Genomic DNA, 20,183 nt, shown 5'->3' with positions numbered 1-20,183 from the left:
TTTGCTCTCTTTTATTATTTTTTTCATCCTTTTACTTTTAATCTATTTGTGCCTTTTTTATATGGCAAACACATAGGTGATTTTTTCCAAACCCATTTTCTTTTTTCATGTTAAGATTGGCTATATATAGGGTCTGTGTTAAATTTTAGCTAATTGTAAATGAGATAGCATAGCGTTTACCTTACTTATTTTGCTAGTGATTTTCCATATTATGTTTGTACTTTTATGTTTCTCTAGTCCTCCATTAAGGGCTTCTTTTCTTTTAGACAGAAATATTCCAGTACATGTTTTTATTTTCTTAATTCTTTCCTATGTATTTTTGGTGTTTGGCAGGTGATTGAAATTAATAATTTAAAACAATCTAATTGAGATTAATAACATTTTCATTTCAATCACATACAAAGACTACTATAATTGAGATATATTCTCTTCCTCCTACTTCCTGCTATGGTTATTAAACAAGTTGCATATTTATGTATTATAAACTAATCTACTTAATTTCATAATTATTGTTTCATATATGAGTCTTATAAGTTCGATATTAGAGAAACCAGAAAGACACATTGTCTTTGTATCTAGCTTTCTGTTTACTTTTATTGATCCTTTTTTCTTCTTGGGTAGATTCATGCTTTTGTCTAGCGTCCTCTCATTTTATCCTGAATTGCTTCATTTAGAAATTACTACTGAGGAGATGGTCAATCCTTTCAGCTTTTGATTTTCTAGAAATGGCTCAGTTTGGTGTTCATTCTTGAAGCAAGCTTTCTCTAGAGATGGAAATGTTGTTGGCCAGGTTATCCACCATTTCTGAACTCAATACTTTAAGCACTTTGAGTGTCACACCATTGTTCCATGGACTTCATAGTCTCTATTAAGATGTAGCTAATAATCATGCATATGCTGGCAATAGCTATATCTTAACATTTTAACCACCAGCATATGCATAAGCTGATTGAGGCGAAGGACTGTGCTGGACCCTGTACTGGCAGGCACACACAAGAATCAGGTCTGGCATCACTTCAGATGAAGTTTCTTTTTTGTATTTTTTTCGTATGTTGACACTTTATTATGAAATTATAAAGCCGAGCTCTGTAACAAAAAAACAAATACACATTTGGGTTTGCCTTAATACCCAAGTCAATCTGACAATCTTAATATAAGCCACTTGAAGTAACACATTCACATCCAAGAGATTTCAACAAATTTGTACAATATATATGGAGCATACTAATTTCTGTATAGCTTACTCATAATAATTTGGAATTCAACTAGTCTAATGTATTATGACCCAGTCAAGTCTCAACTTAAATCTCAGAGCAGTCACAGCAAAAGCATGGAATTATTGAAGAATTAGGTATTTCCATAATAAGATCAAGGCCTATGAGGGGCAGGATCAAAGATTCAAGGATTTAAAAAATTAGTTTTTATCTGGGTTGGGTATTAACTGGCATGGGATCTTGAAAACTCCCAACTTTTATTTGGTATAATAAAGACAACACAACAAGAAAAAACCCAACGAAGTTGACACCTTTTTTTTTTTTTCCCTAAATGAGATCCTTCACCAGAATATGATAAAAGATCTAAAGGCATATTCTACACAATGAGTAAATGACCTAGGGTTGACTGAAGTTACTAACCAGCCAGCAGTACCCATCTAACTCCATGTGTGAAAAGGATGTGGGAGGTAAGAGGCTGTAAGACCTCAGCAGGGAAAGCAAGTTACAAGGGAGAGAACCAGCTTTTGCCTTCAAGTTATTGCTAGATACTGAGTTGCACATAAAAAGACCTGTTTCACAGTGGAATCAAGGAGTGGCTGAATGAATAACCCTTTGCTAAACTACCTGGTAGGCCTGTTAACTACAATATTCACTGTCCAGCATAAAAAGGAAGGCGATACCTTCATGGGGAAATGTGCAAGGCTGTGGCCTAGTCAAATAATCCAGGACTCTGTATTATGTTGAAGTTAAGTGGCCCAGTGTTCAGCAAACAACCACCTTATGAAATTATTTCATTCCCACAAAGGGGTTAGTGGTTGATGACGGAAGGAAAAAATGAGTGTGTACCAGTGTAGCGGGTGCCCTTAGCAGTGTCCCATCTGCCTTCTCCTGTGAGTTGACTGACCCCGACAGTCTGACACTCAGCTGCATGCACACAGATTGTATACCGTGCATGGTAGAGGGCTGCTGAGACCCTCGGCTATGCAGGTTGCATTCCCATCCACTGCTAATGGCACACACGGCTCTTTTGTCAGCATGTGCATTTTTGGGTTTTGCTGAACTTCTCTAGCAAACTGAAGTCTTTCGTTAGCTTCAGGGGTATGAAGAATTTAAGGGCCCATCTATTCATATGATCCTTGTAGATTTGCTCCCCCAGATCAACAGGCTGAAGAAGATGATGAAAGCAGGGACTTCACACCAACCAGAGGGATTGAGACTTCCAGCTGTCTGCTACAGGCAGGGTTCAGCTTCATTCGGTACCTTACAGTGTGCCCAAGATGCGCTTTCACATCTGATCTCCAGGAATTTTGTTGAGAACTGTGGCTAGAGAAGAACAAGGCTCTGCCTAAAGCTCTAAGCTTCAAGAAAAGCAACTTTAAAAACTTCATGGGAGGGCCCAGCGCAGTGGCCTAGCAGCTAAAGTCCTCGCCTTGAATATGCCCCGGGATCCCATATGGGCTCCGGTTCTAATCCCGGCAGCTCCACTTCCCATCCAGCTCCCTGCTTGTGGCCTGGGAAAGCAGTCGAGGACGGCCCAAGGCTTTGGGACCCTGCACCCATGTGGGAGACCTGGAGGAAGTTCCTGGTTCCTGGCTTCGGATTGGCGCAGCACCGGCCGCTGCGGCTCACTTGGGGAGTGAATCATCGGACGGAAGATCTTCCTCTCTGTCTCTCCTCCTCTCTGTATATCTGACTTTGTAATAAAAATGAATAAATCTTAAAAAAAACACTTCATGAGAAAGAGAGGAACTGCATTCAAGTAGTTCAAGATTCCTGCCTGTTGGAGGAGGAGCAGAAGTTAAGCAGAAAGCCACTGTCCCTCTTTCCTCAGAACCTGAAGTGATGGATACTACAAAGTGAGGCCACAAGAAGAGTGGCACCGTCCCTTACACACTGGGATTGATCAGAAGATTGCAAGTCAGATGCTTTGATTCCCAGGGTCAGGTAATGAACGGCTTCCGATCAAATCCAGCATTTAAGCACACAACAACCCTGGAAAAACTGCAATTTCCTAGAACATTTGTGCTTCATTTCTCATCTGAGGTAAGTTTAGGTGTCCAAATTATGTCCTGAGCTCAGTTATTGGTCTGGTAAACTTAACAGGTTTAGGTCCAAAGAAACAAATGGAGTTTAGGCAATGTAGCAAGAGACTACAGCAAAGAGGTTGAAGCATGGAAAGCCAGAGAGGGACCCATTCCTAGCAGGACTTCTGACTGGTGAAGCAAAGGCAAGCATTTCCAGAAGAGAATACAGGAGCACAGGTGCATCCAGGATCTTGGAGAAGGGAAGAAGCCATGGTCGAAGTCCTCTGGAAAGTCCTCTGTTCATCAGTTACCATCACCACCACCAGACGGCTCAGTCAGGGACTCGCCATGTCATTTGCACCAGTTCCCCCTGGTCTTGGGCTCTGCCAGCCATGAGGTACACCCTTCTCAAGACCGGAAGACGTGCACAGCTCAGATAACATACTGCCGGCAGATGGGGCATTCATTCATGCGCTTGCCACACTTGGTACAGATTACCATGTGGCCACACTCCAGCAAAACACAGTCAGTGGGTGAGTCCATGCAGATCTTACACAGGTTCTCCTCAGAGCCGATGGTACTGCTTCCCCCATTTTGGATTTCAGTATCACACACCAGGTGCTGCAGTCCTTTCTGGTCTTTGTACAGCCGCGGCACTCTCTCTATCAGCTCCCACTTCTCACAACAGCCTTTGTAGTTGACGAAGTTGCGAGCCGGGATCTCTCTCAGCTGCCGCACGGTCAGGCCTTCAATGTCCTCTAGGTGGGTCAAGTCAGACAGAGAGGCCCTCCGGCCTGGGACAAAGCTGTGCTCCGAGTCAAGAGACTGGGTCTCACTCTCATCAGCTGCTGTGGCTGTGCTCTGCAGGCAGACGGGCTCCTCTTGGTCATGAGACACATGGCCATTGGCCTGCTGGCGTTCCTGTGCCTGGGCTGGGGGAACAGAGGTGGCCTGTGCAGGGGAGGGTGGGAGGCTGGCCGAGGTAGGAGGTATTGTGCTGGCATGCGACTGACTCAGGAAGGCTGCTCGGGCAAGTCCAGGGATAAGGCATGAGTCCTGCCCTCCTGTGGGACTGTAGGCTGCTGGCCAAACTCAAGAACGCCAGCTCTTCCTTCTCCTGGCACATCTCCGTGGAAATGTCATGGAGGCTGAGATAGTCCCTCAGGTCCTTCACCTTCATCTTCATGAGCTCCTCACGCTGAAAGGCTGTGGCTCGGAACCGTTGGCAGAGCAGACAGAGGCGGGGCCCATTCCCCACTTGGTTCCAACAGGTCAGGCAGAAATTCTTCTTACAGTCCAAGCAGGTCTGCTTCCTGGCCATGTTGGTGAAGTGGGCCCCACAGGACTTGCAGCTTGGTTCTGAGACCGTCGGTGAAGGGAAGGAGCTGTACCCAGGGTTGGAATAGGCTTGCGTCCTGGCCCCCTGGGATGCTGGCACTTCCTCAGGCTGTCCACCCTGGCAGAACCAGTTGCAGCAGGTTGCCCACATGATAAAACTGGTTTCTTAGAAGGCCACTGGCAAGCGGGGATGTTGATCATCCGTCACCCCAGCCTTGAACGCAAAGCGACAGTTGTAGGTAAAGCAGTTTCCAAACTGACCACAATCTTTCCCCGTGGCAGGCTGGGAGGAGCGTGGGACGCTCACTCTTCCTTCATGACACCTGCACTTTTTTCCCCTCCTGCCGCGGCCACCAGCCCAGCCCACACCTGGTAGGGATCCCGGGCACCCAGCGCCTCAGGTGGGGGGCCCACGGACATCTCTGGCCGTTCCAGCGCTGAGGGGCGCCCGGGCCGGTGGCGACATCTTCATGGGCGGCCCCAGGAAGTCGCCCCCCACCACCACCCAGCCCCACCCCTGCGGCCCAGGTGAAGTTTCTTTGGGGATCCCTCCAACTGAACTGCTGATCTCACAACCCCAATAATGAAGAGAAGTGCAGGTTCCATGGTATGACCATAGAGTGCAAGTATCTAAGCTGAGCCCTCTCAGGGATTCAGAAGGAGCAGCAGAGAGCATACCCAGGTGTGCATGGCAAGCCATCAGAACCCGCAGAGGACACCTGGTGTCACAACAGAGGGTAGAGAACAGAAGAAATCGATATCTACCCCAGCCCTGTGTTGGCAGTGAAAATCTGGGCTAATGGAGACTCTAAGGTAGATCGTGTCAGTCAGTGGATTCTGGAGTGATTTCCTTGAGCTTAGAATGGCGAGATTGGCAGGAATTCAGAACTATTGAGCTATCAAAACCACTTGAGCAGTGCCCTCAGAGCATGCCCCATGGTGGGGGCCCTAGGATGGGTGGGAGGAACAAAGCTCTTACCCAATTTCCTGTAGCCCTTGACGCTTGGTGCGCTAATCAACACATAATAAAATAATAATTAAAAAGAGAAAGTAAACCAGCAAAAAAAAAAAAAAAAGATAACTATTAATCTTCAGGGTTATTTGTATGGGAAATTAATTTTCTATTTCTGCCTTTGAGATTTTTTCTTTTTGCTTTTTAACTTTTCTCACTTGTAGTACACACGTCTGGCTGTGGTTTTATCTTCATAATATTTTTGTTGTTTTTTTTTAACTGAACTTCTTGAACATTGACCATTTTTCTTCAATTCAGACAGCATTTTTTGTATGTTTTTAAATTTTGATAATCTTTGCATAGTTAATTAGGGCACAAAGGGCCAGGGGCTACAGGAAAGTGGGTAAGACTATTGTGTCCACATTATTATTTTTTTCTAGATCTGGGGTAAGGCTGGGCTCCACCCAGCCTCCACCTATCCCAGGTCCCCAATGTGGGGCATGCTCTGAGGGTCCTGCTCAAGAGACACGGGCTGACACAGTCTACCTTAGTGTTTCCATTAGCCCAGATTTTCACTGCTATACATGGCTGGGGTAGATATCGATCTGTTCTGTCCTCCCTCCTGTTGGCATACCAGGTGTCCTCAGCAGGTTCCAATAGACTGCCATATCCTCCGTGTGCACTTGGATTGGTTCTCTACTGTTCCATCTGAGCCTCTGAGCAGGCTCAATCTTGACACTTGAACTCCATGGTGAAACCATGGAACCTGCACTTCTCTTCATCGTTGGGGTTGTGAGATCAGCAGTTCAGTTGGAGGGATCCCCAAAGAAACTTCATCTGAAGTGGTACCAGACCTGATTCTTGTGTGTGCCTGCTAGTACAGGGCCCGGCACAGTCCGTCGTCCCAATCAGCTTATGCATATGCTGGTGGTTGCAATTGCTGGGTCAGTTCTATTCCCAGCCCTGTCTTCCACATGAACCAATGGGTGTTGTAGTCCAGACTATTTCTGCCCACCATACACTCGGCCCTCATGCAAACCAGTGGGAGCTGAAGCCTAGTTAGGGCAACTCCCAATAACCCCCACCAGGCCCACCCCTTGCCCTGGTTCTCATGCTTGCTAGTATGTGCAGCAGACTGGTCCAGTCTGTCCCATATGCCTAGCTCTGTCCAGTTTGGTCTGCACCATCCCAGCTCACACTCTCCAGTGGGAGTGGTATTCCAGGGGAGCCCTCCATAATTCCCCTATCAGCTTTACCCCTGCCCCCCCTAGGTCTTGGATGTGCTGGTTGGGTGCCATGGCATTGCCTCTGTCACCTCAGCTTTTGCTTGTGGGTGCTCTAGCCTGGCCTGGCCCGGCCCACCTCCAATTCCAGCTAAGGTTGGTGGGACTAAAGCCTATCCCAGTCCAGCTGGCACCCAGTCCAAGCCATAATGTATATTGGTGTGTGTTGCAACTGGACCTGGCCCGACCCACACTCAATTCTGGTGCTTGGATTCACAGCAAGAGATGTGAACTGGCCCTACCTGGTTTGCCTCTGACCTGTGCCAAATGTATGCTGCTGGGTATAGTATTCTGGCCTGGTCTAGGATGTCCCCTATCATAGTTCTTGCATTCACCTGCATGGACTGTGTCCTGACAGAGGAATTTCCCAGGCTCTTCCATCAGAACCATTCCCAATGCCATGTCTCACGCACATGGATGGGTCCATGGGCCAGCCCTCCTTAGTCCATCTCCTGATCTAGCAAGAACAATGGCCTTTCCTGATCAACCTTCAACCCATTTTGGTTATTATTGCTGGGTATTACAGCCCAGTCTAGTCTGGTACACATGGGGACTCAGCTCATACCTGGGTCATCAGGGGCAAAAACATATTCTAGTCCATCCTATACCTACCCTGGTCCTTATTAATACCAGTGGGTGCTGGGGTCCAGTCTGGTGCACCCAGCCTCAACCCACACTTGTGCCAAGGTATGCAGCAGCCTTATCTAGACCAGAACACGACTCTCATACCAGCCCTGTGCTTACCAATGGGAACCCAATCCAGCCAGGGCGTCCCCTTAGCTCCCCAACTAGTTTTGTTCCCAGCTATAGATCTTGCACGTGGCAGTGGTTGCTCTGACCCAGATTGGCTTAGTCCTTTGTCTGTCATGATCTTTGCCTTTGGATGCTATAGCCTGTACTGACACAGCCTAAACCAAGTCCCATCACTTGCTGGCAGGTGCTGGAACTTGGCCCTGCTCTGTCGGCTCCCCTACCAGTCTCGTGAAATCTGGTATATGTGACAGCCTTGCTGAACTTGACCTGTGTTCCAGCCTGGTTTCTGTTCTTGCTGGTGAGACAAGGTTGGCTTGGCCCTGCCTGGTCACCCCTCCTCCAAAGACAACCCACGCATTATCTTATAGAAAGGCCTGAAGCATGTGCTTACTAGTAGGAGCTGTGACCCTCAATAGGTTCTCCAAGTTCCCAGATTCCCCCACTTGGTCCATTCCCCGACCCAGAGCTCATGCTCCAGCAGGTGCTAGGTCCTTGCCCAGCACAACCTGCCACTCCATCTTAGCCTTTGTATGAGCTGAAGGACATTGCAGCCTGGCTAGCCTCACGCCCTGTGGTAAGATGCACGTGTGGGTGCTGCAGCCTGGACCTGCTCGTACTGTTACTAGTCCCAGCACCCATGAATGTCGGTGGGTTCCATAATTTTTCCTAGCTCAGCCCATCACCACCCCAACTCTTAAGCTAACAAGCAGGACTTGTGTTTCCACAGGGTTGGGCCCATTTATCCCTTGCAGAATCTACCCCCAGACCTAGTTCTCTAGTGTGCAGGTTGGTGTCATAACCCTTTATGATGCGACTCACCCCTGTTCTGATACTCAGTCAGGTACTGGGATCCAACCCTTCCAGAAAGGCCCTCAGCCATAGATTTCGTGTGGACTGGTGTGTGGCAGTCAGCAATGCTCTATGCTAACAGCTCATATCAGGACTCCCATGTGCGCTGAGGAATCAGTCTGTTCCAAACCGATCATACTGACTCCTCTGAACAGCCAGGTCTCAGTCCCCAAGCTTGCCAGCAAGTTTGGTGACCCTGTCGTTGGGAGTCACACTGGATTCATCCCTCACCTACACTCACATTGTCCTTATCCGTTGATGTCTTTAGGCAACAATTACATACCCCCAAAACCCTATAGCTTGCCACTGGGCAGCCAGTAGGTGGAGCCTGGTGCCCAAGGGCACATGGGCTGCCCAACAGCCAAGATTGCTCACTGCGTGGTGACAGTGTCCTTGGGCTGAGTCCCAAGCATTGGGTCTGACCTGGCTTGGGTATTCTCTGCAAGCTGCCATGCTGCAGAGGGCTGCTTTCATCAGAGCCCCCAAGTCAGACAGCTTTTGGTTACTAGTTTTTCAATACACCTTTGCTATATGCTCACTTATCTTTCTCTGACCAGAATCCCTATTATATGTATATTAATAGCTTGATGATGCCCATATGTGCCTGAGGCTCTGTTCATTACTGCATTTCTTTTCTTCCTGCTTCAGAAAATAAACTGAACTCTCAAGTCTTCTGATTCTTTCTGATACCTCCTGCACTCTCTCTCTTTTTTTAGTCCCTGTGATGGTTTATTTTAAGTTATTGTTATTGTAACTTTCAGTTGAGGAGTTATTTCTATTTGGTTCTTATTTGAAATTTTTATTTCTATTGCTATTTTTATGGCATTTCATTTTCATATTTATTTTATTTTTCTCTTCTTAGGTACTTGAATATATTTATAAACTCAAATTGAAAGTCTTTATTAACCTTAAAATCTGACCTCCCTTATGGAGATCTGTTGACTTTTTTTTTTCGCTTTCACTTTCACGTTTTCTGTTGCTTACCCACTTTTTTTATTATTATTATTAATTATTTTGCATTATGTTAGTTTCATAGGCTCTGGGAATCCCCCCCCACGCCCCTCCCCCCTGGTGGCTTCCTCCATCTTGATGCAGTATTACAGTTCAAATTCAATCAAGATTCTTTCCTTGCAAACATATACCAAGTATAAAGTCCAGCTATTTATTGTCCAGATGGGTTGAACAGTCTCTTGGGGAGACCATTTCTGGTCCGTTGTTAGAGCTGGCAGAATATCATCCCATTCAACCAAGAGTCCCGACATAACATCAACAGCAATTTGCAACATTATGGAATTGACATGGTTGTGAGTAACCAGTGTGTTACAAAAAAAAAAAAAAAAAGAAACAAAACAAGTTCTTAACCACAACCTATGATTAGCCCATTGACATTTCAGTTTTAGTTTTATATACAGAACCGACTGCTATATACCTTAAAATGGCTATAAGGTACCATTCAGCTGTCTCGTGTCTATTTCATTTCAGTATTTAGCCATTTGTTGTGTTGAAGTATAATTTTGCTGATCTTGGCAGATTTTAGGGTAATCTAGACTGGCTTGTAACTCTAACAAGACATTTGTCGACAATTAAGGTGCAGAACATTTTTTTGCTTGTTTTTTGGGGGGGTGTGCAGGGAAATCCCCAACACCATGTTGAGGATACCCACTTTTTTTTTTAAACTGGACTTTTTAAAATAATGAATTCATATGAGTCTGTTCAGGTTGTCATAATAAAATATCTTGTACTGGGTGTCTTAAACAACAGAAATGAACTTTCTCCAAGCCTTGGAGTTTGGAAATCTAAAATCAAGGTGTCAGATTGGTTAGTGTTCTGTGAAGGCTGCTTCATTGGGCTTCAGTTTGCTGCTTCTCTCTGTGAGTCCACATGACCTTTCCTCAATTTGTAGCTAGGAGAAAGAGAAGAAAGCAGTGAAAAAGCTTTATGACTTGACTCAGCTTCTACTGACTTAGTTATTTTCTTAAAGGTGATTTTGAAAATCCAGTCTGAATAGAAATTAGTGTTTTACCATATGGATTTCAGAGAGTGTTTTAATCCATAACAATGTCATAACAGCTTTGGTATCAAGCCCACGCCCACAGCTGTCATGTAACAGCAAATTAGCATTGCTTCAGAAACAACATTGAAGATAGTACTCTTCACTTCCTTTATTGAAAATCTGTTAAATTGAATAACTACTATTCTAGGAACAGAGACACATATCCTGGGAAGAGAGACTTTCTGTGGAGCTGAATATTTGAATATTATGAGCTTTGAAAGTGTTCTTCATTAACAGGCTGCAAGACTGCTAGGTTTTTACATCTATTCTCCACACTACGCAGAAATGGAGAGATAAAAAGGAATATGGACTACTGAAAGTGTCGCAGAAGACCCCCTACTGTCTAACAAGGTTCAACAATTTCTCTTGCATAGATGATTTTTCAGTCTGTTCTTATTTTTATCAGTTTTATTTAAAGATTGGTGAAGAAGGTTCCTTTAAATAGTACTGAAAAAATGAACACGAGATATCCACTACTGGCTGAATGAGATTGGGTGTAGCTGGTCAGGCACATATAATAACAGCCTGAAGAGGAGAATTCCTTAGGCCACTCAGAGGTTTCACTTGGAAAAAGTTAAGCAGAGAGGCTGTTAATAATACCAAGAGGACCGAGTGTCCCTTGTGTATGATAGGACAATACGATTGTCTTGCTCAAACAGTTTTAGGGGCTAGAGGGTGGTGGAACTGACTGAAGGACAGGTGATATTCTTGTGTAGATGAGGAGAAAATCACTTGTTTTTGGAGCCCATCCTGCTGACACGAAACCTAACTGGCAGAAGCGAGGGAACTCATGTCTAGGCTCTATTGTCATTGAGAAGCTTTAAGATAGAAAAATCATAAATGGCTGTAAAATACAGCTACAAAGTATCAGGACTCACAGAAAAGCTCTTTGCTTACACTGAAGTGGCTTTGGTTAATTTGGGGGGTTCCAGAAATTATTATTTTAATTGCTTTATTCCTATTATTTTTATGAGAGTTATTGGCTCACAGATAGCATCATTTCATCATTCCAGAAGTCAATGTTTAGTCTTCCTTAGTTTGAAGAGACATTTGTGGCATTTCCTGGTGGAAGACTCACCATCAAATAAAACAGACCACTGGGACACTGGGCTAGTCTTCTTTAAAGTGATCTTCCTCACCAGATTGCCACTTTTCTCGGGCTATTTCAAACATATCAATTCTTTGTGTAGACAAGATAGAGCAGAGATGCGCAAAACACAAATGGTACACAAAAATGCTGGAAGATATTCTCAAATATTATCAATGACTTTCTTTCAAAGGTGATTTGGTTATATTGACTAGCTCTTTGTTCTTCACGTTATTCTGTATTTTAAGAATGTCTAGATGATCCTGGATTGTGTGTGATGAAATATTTCTTTTCGAAGTTGTTATTGATTGGCAGTAATAATCTGAAGTCAAAGCAGGATGTTATTTATAATTTAATCACAACTAATTTAGTTGAGAAGTGATATGGTTGGAAAAAAATTACCGAATGCTAGACATATCTGTGCTTAAGTTTTAAATTTTAATTGAGCTTTTAAAATATTTTATTACAAACCTATTTGGAATGTGGGTATAGCAAATGGTGTCTTAACCATGGCAAATACCTTCCCTCATTTTTAGAAATGCAATAGTTTCATTTCCTTAAACATTTCCATTTTTTTACATGTTCTATGATTTTTTCCTAAATTGTACAATGCATATGGCATATCATGACCTTCAAGTTACTTCTTTATTTTCATAAACAAATGGTATTTGAATTAATGGTTCTTTTTGTATATCAATTTATTCTAAGTATATGTCTGGGTAAAGATAGGTGTGGTGTGTTTTGTGAAAACATACGCACAAAAATCTTCTGAGTTACAATAAACTATAACATGATAAAATGCATATAATATAATGCATATAATATAATGGCTAAGGACATTTGACTTGAATTCTGCTATTTGTTCAACCAATACAATGGCATTAGAATGGAATGTGGAGCAAAGACTTGAATATTTATTTTCATACTTAACGATTCATATAATGCTGTAAATAATTTGTAATGAATTATTAAGTATAGTGTTAAAATCAATATGGGTTGATGAATATGTCAACTTCATTGTTGTTAATACCAAAGAGGAGCCAGTATCTGGTTACTGTTATTATTGTTATACACATTTCCTACAGTCGCTTACTGCTGGGAGTGGGTAGCACTTGCTAAAGCTGTAGTGTGGTGGAAATCTGAGTTCAGAGAATGACAAATCCAGCTGTTTCTTTTGCTTCAGTAGATGTAGAATAAAAGCTCTACAGTGTGACTATATATATTTACACAAGCCATCCTTTAAAGGGGTCTTTTTCCTAGTCAAAAGAAAATTGTAATGCCCTAGAAAACCTTGTGAATGCTTTGTCATTTCTGCAAAACTGTGAAAATATCACAGCAGCTAGTTTACTCAGCCTTGATTTCCCCAGATGGCTGAGCTCCCATTAACACACCAGAAAAGGAGAGGCAGACCCAGTGCCTTCCATGTCATTTTGACAAGACGTAATGTCCAATCTTGTTTGTGTACGTCTTTGCCTGCTACTTCTAGCCTGCCTCACTACTGGTGGTCTGCCCGAGTGCAGCACAGATGTTCCTCTGTCTCCACTGCAGGCTTTATTTTTCAAGTAGCTTCGGAGAGCATATGTTTCCATGTGAGAATGTACCCTCCTTCTCCCGACACATTCTTGTGCTACATAAGCAATCTTCATCCGCCCCCCTCAGATCTGGGACGCAGGAGAGTTTCTCAGATGTCGATTTCTTTTTCAGCCTGTTTGCCTCTGGTGAACATGGTCTTCAGATAACATCTCCCTTCCTCCTCTGTTCCAAATGACTCAGAATGCAGATTTTTTTCCCCTCCTTTCAACTCGGTTTCCTTCTGTGACCCCAGCATGTTTTCGTCCCCTTTCTTCTGAGTCTTTCTTTGTAGTAGCGCTCCAGATGGGATCAAGGATGAGTTCTTTCTGCTCCTCATTTTATTATCCTTTACAACTATTTGGTTTTCAAGAACAGGAAAAGGCAAACTTCATATGTTAAATATTTCATATGCAAGCCACCTATGCTTCTCCGATTTGTTGCTTTGACATTTGATATTTCCTTACATTTTATGTGTCTACATGTACTGCTGCCATGCTTAATTATTTTATTCATTTTACTCTTTCATTATCCAAAAGAAAAATATGAATACATCTATCTATCTAACCATCTATCAATCTATCTATCCATCTATCTATGTATCTATCATTTATCTTTCTATCTAATCACGCATAAAGTATGGGAATTCTAGATGTTTTAACATATATTCTCCACTTTAAAAAAATATAAGTAGAACCTCAGTTACTCTTTCCTTATTTAACAGGTATTCATTAAGTATTTCTCATTCACTGGGAATTCTGTTGGATGCGAGCATTAAGGGTAATAAAGAAAATAGAGAGGTTCTCCCTTCTCCAGGCATTTATGTTCTACCAGATAATAAAGAAGGCTCATAATTAGGATCACGATGAGAGGGTGTCAGTCATGCTGAAATCTGAATGATAAGCAGGAGCCTCCATAAAAAGACTAGATTACAATAAGGATGGATATCGCCTAGCTGAGAAACAGAGAGACATCTGTGAGTGGCATGTCCCGATCTGTGTCGTGGAGAAAGGTAGATGCAGTGCTGTAGGGATAGGTAGGGGCCAGATCCCTTCAGACTGACATATGATTTTGTTCTGAATGTCCTAGGAAATCATGAAGGTTTTTAAATAGAGAAATGATATGTTTCTGAAACATTCCTTTGACCACTGAGATACTTTAGTACAGAAGGGTGGGAGGTAGGAGGGTGTGTATGAATGAATGCAGGATGTTTCATCATTATCTGCTTTAATATAACTGTGATCATCATAAAATTATATTCATAAGAGATATTGATTGCTTTTGGTTTTCCCCTTGCTCCTGTTAAACAGCCTGAAGATTTTCAGTAGAAAGAAGATAATCTCACTATGCTTGTACACATGGAATTCAGAATGTTTCCACACCAAAATGGACTTACACTTTTACTTCAATATTCCTTGAACTGTTTGAAGCACTGTTCAATTACAATTTTTTTAAAAGATTTATTTATCTTTATTGACAAGACAGATTTATAAAGAGGAGATACAGAAACACCTTCCATCTGCTGGTTTACTTCCCAAGTGGTCACAATGGCCAGAGCTGAGTTGAACTGAAGCCAGGAGCCAGAAGCCTGCTTCATGTCTCCCATACATGTGCAGGGTCCCAAGGTTTTGGACCATCCTCTACTGCTTTCTCAGGCTATAAGCAGGCTACTGGATGGGGAGCGGAGTAGCCAGGACAAGGATTTAGTCGCTGAGCCATTGTGCAAAACCCATGTTCAAATTCTGATTCTTTATTTTAGTCTAACAAGATTTGTGGAATTTTAGGCTCTTTTCACAACTCAAAAAATTTTCTGTCATGTCACCAGCACACTGTGTGGTGACTGTCAATCTCAGCTGTGTTGAACTGTCTTGCCACCTGGTTCTGTTCACTTTGATTCTTTGGAAACATTATCTCTTTCTACCTACCTTTTTTCTTCCCTGTCAAGCTTTCCTTATGAAACATTCAGGGCCCCCTTGTGTGTACTGTCCCCATGGTCTGCACAAGTTTTCACCAAAGCATAGCAGACACAAATATTGAAGAATGATTGGAGAAGTTTCCAAAATGCTGGAGAGCCTGTTATAAAAACATTGGAGTGGACCCTGAAGGCAAGTTAAGGACTTGCTGACCTCAACCAAAAGCTGTAGCAGGACTGAAGAACATCAGTGGGGGTAGTTAAAAAATGGTCTGATTTGCCTGCCTTTTAGAAATTGTCTTTTGGCAATATCTTGGAAAAAGCTGTAGGTGAGATGATGATGATGTGTTGGTGTGTGCATAGACACTCAGGGATAGAGCAATTGCAGTGGAGGAAAATGAATTAAAAAACACTTAAGCAGTGCATTATTGACCTGGGGCACATAAAGGGAGAGCAATTCAATTCAATGACAGGAAAGCAAGCGAAAGAACGGGCTCTGTTCATCACCCCAGTTGAGATAATTCATAACTGCAGATAATCATGTAGACATTTGGAAGACAAGAGATATCTTTTCTTGCTACCTATTATAACAATCATATCAGTAGTATTATTTTCGTGTCAACACTGTTTTTTCCATTCAACAATTTAACTTTTTCTGTTATGTTACCTTCATCTACTTTATGATTTATGCTTTTCACACTTGCATAAAAATAATTTTAAATCTCCCAACTATCTACAGTAATATTGAAATAGAAAAGTGAGGCCTTCCATTTTCCGTCATTCCCAACAGAATAAATGTTCCATGGTGGACAGGTCCACAGGGAAGCAAGCTGCCATCTACCGCTGTGGCTCTCAGGAGAAATGAAGTCAAGACCAACTGTGAATTTGCATCCTTTTCCTCCTTACCTCATTGTGTCAGCATCCTTTCTCTGGCCAACTAATATCCAACCCTTATTCAATCCCTGGACTTCCGTTTAGTAGATACCCACGAAACAGTACCTTGGAAAACACTTCAACTTTTGTCTCACTAATGGATAATAGAATACCATTCTCAACTAATAAAAAAGAAACTGGAACCTCCAAAATTGATTTTATAGGATTTCTCTTTGGTCTTTTAAAGATTTATATTAGAAAGTTAGATACACAGAGAGTAGGAGAGACAGAGAGGATAATTTTTTGTCTGCTGATTCACTCCCTAAGTGGCTGCAATGGCCAACACTGCATCAGTTTGAAGCCAGGAGCCATGAGCCTCTTCCAGGTCTCACGTGCAGGTACAGGGTCTCAAGGCTTTGGACCATCCTATACTGCTTTAGCAGGCCACAAGCAGGGAGCTGGATGGGAAGTGGAGCGTCCGGGATTATAACCAGTGCCCGTATGGGATCTCAGGGTGCACAAGGCGAGGACTTATGCCACCAGGCTACCATGCCGGTCCCTGAATTTGGTCTTTTAAAGGCTTTTTGGCAGATATTTTCAGAGTACAGATTGCACTTATTCTAAGTGGAGAAACTTGAGAATTTGATCGGGTAAACCAGAATAAAAATAAATAATTTACATTAGAAGATAAATTATATCATTAATATAGGAACCATAAATATGAGACAGAATTCCAAACAACGAATCCTAAATATTCAACTTCCTGATGACTAAAACCCCCTACAGTTGAAAATAGTAAAGCTACGCTTCTGGAAGAAATAATTTAGTTTTATTTTCAGATATATTTACTCTTTTGCTTTTGAAAGAGTTTTACAGAGAGAGTTAGGAAGAGTTAAAGAGAGCAGGTCTTCCGTATGCCGATTCACTCCCCAGATGGCTGCAATAGCTGGAGCTGAGCTAATCCGAAGCCAGGAGCCCGGAGTTTCTTTTATGTCTCTGCTGTGGCTGATCCATCTTCCCAGGCCATAAGCAGGAAACTGGAGAAGAAGTGAAGAGCACCTTGGACATGGTGCTGGCATCACGTGGTGGAGAACTAACCTGCTGCACCACCATGCTGGCTCTTAAAAATTTTTCAGAAGCTATCTTCATACTTTAAAAAGTTTTACCTCAAAAACATAAAAACACAACAAACATTTTCGTAGACATACCTTAGCCAATAAAATAGGCAAAAATATCATACATATTTTGCTAGTATTTTTACTCTCATATAATAAGAGTTGTTATAGATAAATTGTATCTATAAAAATATAGGTCACAGTGAGATGTATAAATGTACTTCCCTCTGATTCCTAGAAGTCCGAACGTTTCCTAACCATGATCATCTGAAACATCGTGATATTTGGCTCCAAGTAGAGTGTTAGAACTGCAGGAGCTGAAATACTTGGATTCCTGAATAACATGATATAAGAGGACAGAAGGAGTGCACGGTGGATTTCGGGCTTTTTCTTTATCACTCAAGTGGAACTTGCGAGATGGCAGCTGACCTGAGAGCAAATCTAGGACCTCAAGGTTAGTTATATGAAGTTCGGGATGCAAAATAGACATCAACATGAAAGTAAGCTCAGATAACACAGAAAAGAAAAGTTGTTCAGGAATAAAAGCTCTAACATACAATTAGGCTTAGAGGTTCTGGAATAGACAGTCATAAAAACAAGCCAAAGGACTGGGGAATTGGCCTATTTGGCCAAATCCTCACTTTGCTAGCCTTGGAGTCCCATATAGGTACTAGTTTTTGTCTCACCTGTTCTAATTCCAATGCAGCCTCCTGCTTGTGGCCTGGGAAAGCAGTAGAGGAAGTCCCACAGCCTTGGCACCTGCAACCCTGTAGGAGACCAGGAGAAGCTCCTGGCTCCTGGCATGGGATTGACTCAGTTCTGGCCATTGTGGACATTTGGAGAGTGAATCAGAAGCTGGAAGCTATTTCTCTTTGTCTTCCTTCCTGCTGTATATCTGACTTTACAATAAACATAAATTTTTTAAAAATTAAAAATGATAAAAACCTATATACCTTTAAAAAATAAAAAATAATTTTTCAAACTGGTTGGCAATAATTATAAGGCATTAGAATTATATTTTTCTTCTATTTTTTCCAATTTTTAATTTATACTCAATAAAATGCAGTTTTTAGGTACTGAATTCTATGAGTTTTGACAATTACATAAATCTGTGTAATTATTATCCAAATTAAAACAAAAAGCGTTTTCATGACTCCAAATAATTTTCTTATATATGTTTTTAATTTGGTCCTAGTTTCTATTTCCATACAATTTTTTTTACATGTGAGCCTCTGTTTTTTTTTTTTTTATTAATTATTTTGCATTATGTGACAGTTTCATAGGCTCTGGGAATCCCCCCACCCCTCCCCACGCCCCTCCCTCCTGGTGGATTCCTCCACCTTGGTGCAGTATTACAGTTCAAATTCAATCAAGATTCTTTCCTTGCAAACACATACCAAGCATAGAGTCCAGCTACTTATTGTCCAGATGGGTTGAACAGTTTCTTGGGGAGACCATTTCTGGTCCAAAGTTAGAGCTGGTAGAATATCATCCCAGTCAATTAAGAGTCCCAATAGAACATCAACAGCAATTTGCAACATTATGGAATTGACATGGTTTTGAGTAACCAGTATGTTAAAAAAAAAAAAAAGCAAGTTCTTAACCACAACCTATGATTAGCTCATTGACATTTCAATTTTAGTTTATATACAGAACCGGCTGCTATATACCTTAAAATGGCTATAAGGTACCATTCAGCTGTCTCGTGCGTATTTCATTTTAGCATTTAGCCATTTGTTGTGTTGAAGTATAATTTTGCTGATCTTGGCAGATTTTAGGATAATCTAGACTGGCTTGTAACGCTAACAAGACATTTGTCGACAATTAAGGTGCAGAACTTTTTTTTGGGGGGGGGTGTGCAGGAAAATCCTCAACACCATGGTGAGGAGTGACTAATCTTTGTGTCCCACCCAGCGAGGCATGAGCCAATCCACGCCAGCTCTTTCCTGTTAGATTCCAAGCTCTACTTTTTGTTGTTTGTCTATTTATTTTAGTTTTTTTTAGTTTGTATGATTAGTTTGTATGAGGGGTTTTCGGAGTGATTCCGATGGTCATTGCGAGGGAGGGTGGGGGTCCAGAGGTGGAGCCAGGCTCAGACCAGAGAAAGCTGTCCTCCCTGGTCCCGAAGGACATTTATTGTTCTTCTGTGTCTGCAGACCGCTCAGGGCTTCTGGTCATACAATGGTTTTTAAAATTTGTCTTCTCAGTTTCGTATTTTATATAAGTGAATTTGATTTTCTTTTTCATGAATAATTTCTTCAATATACATGATATCTTGATATTTCATATATCACTTGTTAACTTTTTTTTTTTTTTGCTGCAGGTGCTTATCACAATTTTCTTGCCTTTCTCCTTATGATGTACATTTGAATTATCTTCAGTTTTCAGTATCTCAAATAAGGTCGATATGCATAATATTGTACAAGTCTTTTGGGGATGTGTTTTCATTTAGCTTGGATAATAACTAGAAGCAAGGGTTGAGCTTTGGCCTGGCAGTTAATGTGCCTTCTTGGGATGCCCACAGTGCTATGTCTGACTTTGTTCCTGATGGTCACTTACAGTTAATGCAAAGGTGTGAGGCAGTTGGTGATGGTTCTTGTATCCTGTCACTCTTGAGAAAGATCCAGTTTGAGTTCTGGGATTTGGGTTTAGGCCATGACTCGATGCTGCTGTTGTGGGCATTTGAGAGTGAGCCAACAGAGGGAAATTTCATTATTTCTCTCTTCTGCAACCCCCCATCCATATCTTTGACTCTCAAATCAAACAAACATATCCAATTAGACAAGAAGCCTGGGATTAAGTTTACTGATTTACTGATCATAGACTCTAATTTTGTAAGCGATGACAAAAAGTTCTGAAAAATGATTGTCATATTACATGTCACATATGAAACATTTTTGAAAATAAAATAATGCTACTGAAAGAAAGTTACTCTGAGAAATATTTTATTTTTGATACTCTTTGTAAGTTTCAATTGTGTTATGTTTGCCTTAATTTAAGATGACCCGATGTTATGTATAATATGTTATGTTAGGTATGTTATATGTTGTGTATAAACTAAAATTGAAATGTCAATGAGGTGGTCACAGAAGGTGGTTAAGAACTCGCATTTACTTTTACCATATTGGTTACTCATTACTATGTCAATTAATTCCATAATG

General features: G+C 41.9%; 1 pseudogene; it reads right to left on the bottom strand.

Annotated features, from left to right (window-relative positions):
• Positions 1-3,646: 3,646 nt before the first annotated feature.
• Positions 3,647-4,858, bottom strand: LOC101532663 (E3 ubiquitin-protein ligase rififylin-like; annotated as a pseudogene).
• Positions 4,859-20,183: the final 15,325 nt, after the last annotated feature.

The sequence above is a fragment of the Ochotona princeps genome, chromosome 3, assembly GCF_030435755.1.
Source record: "Ochotona princeps isolate mOchPri1 chromosome 3, mOchPri1.hap1, whole genome shotgun sequence".
NCBI lineage: Eukaryota > Metazoa > Chordata > Mammalia > Lagomorpha > Ochotonidae > Ochotona > Ochotona princeps.
This window is presented reverse-complemented; position numbering and strand designations above follow the sequence as displayed.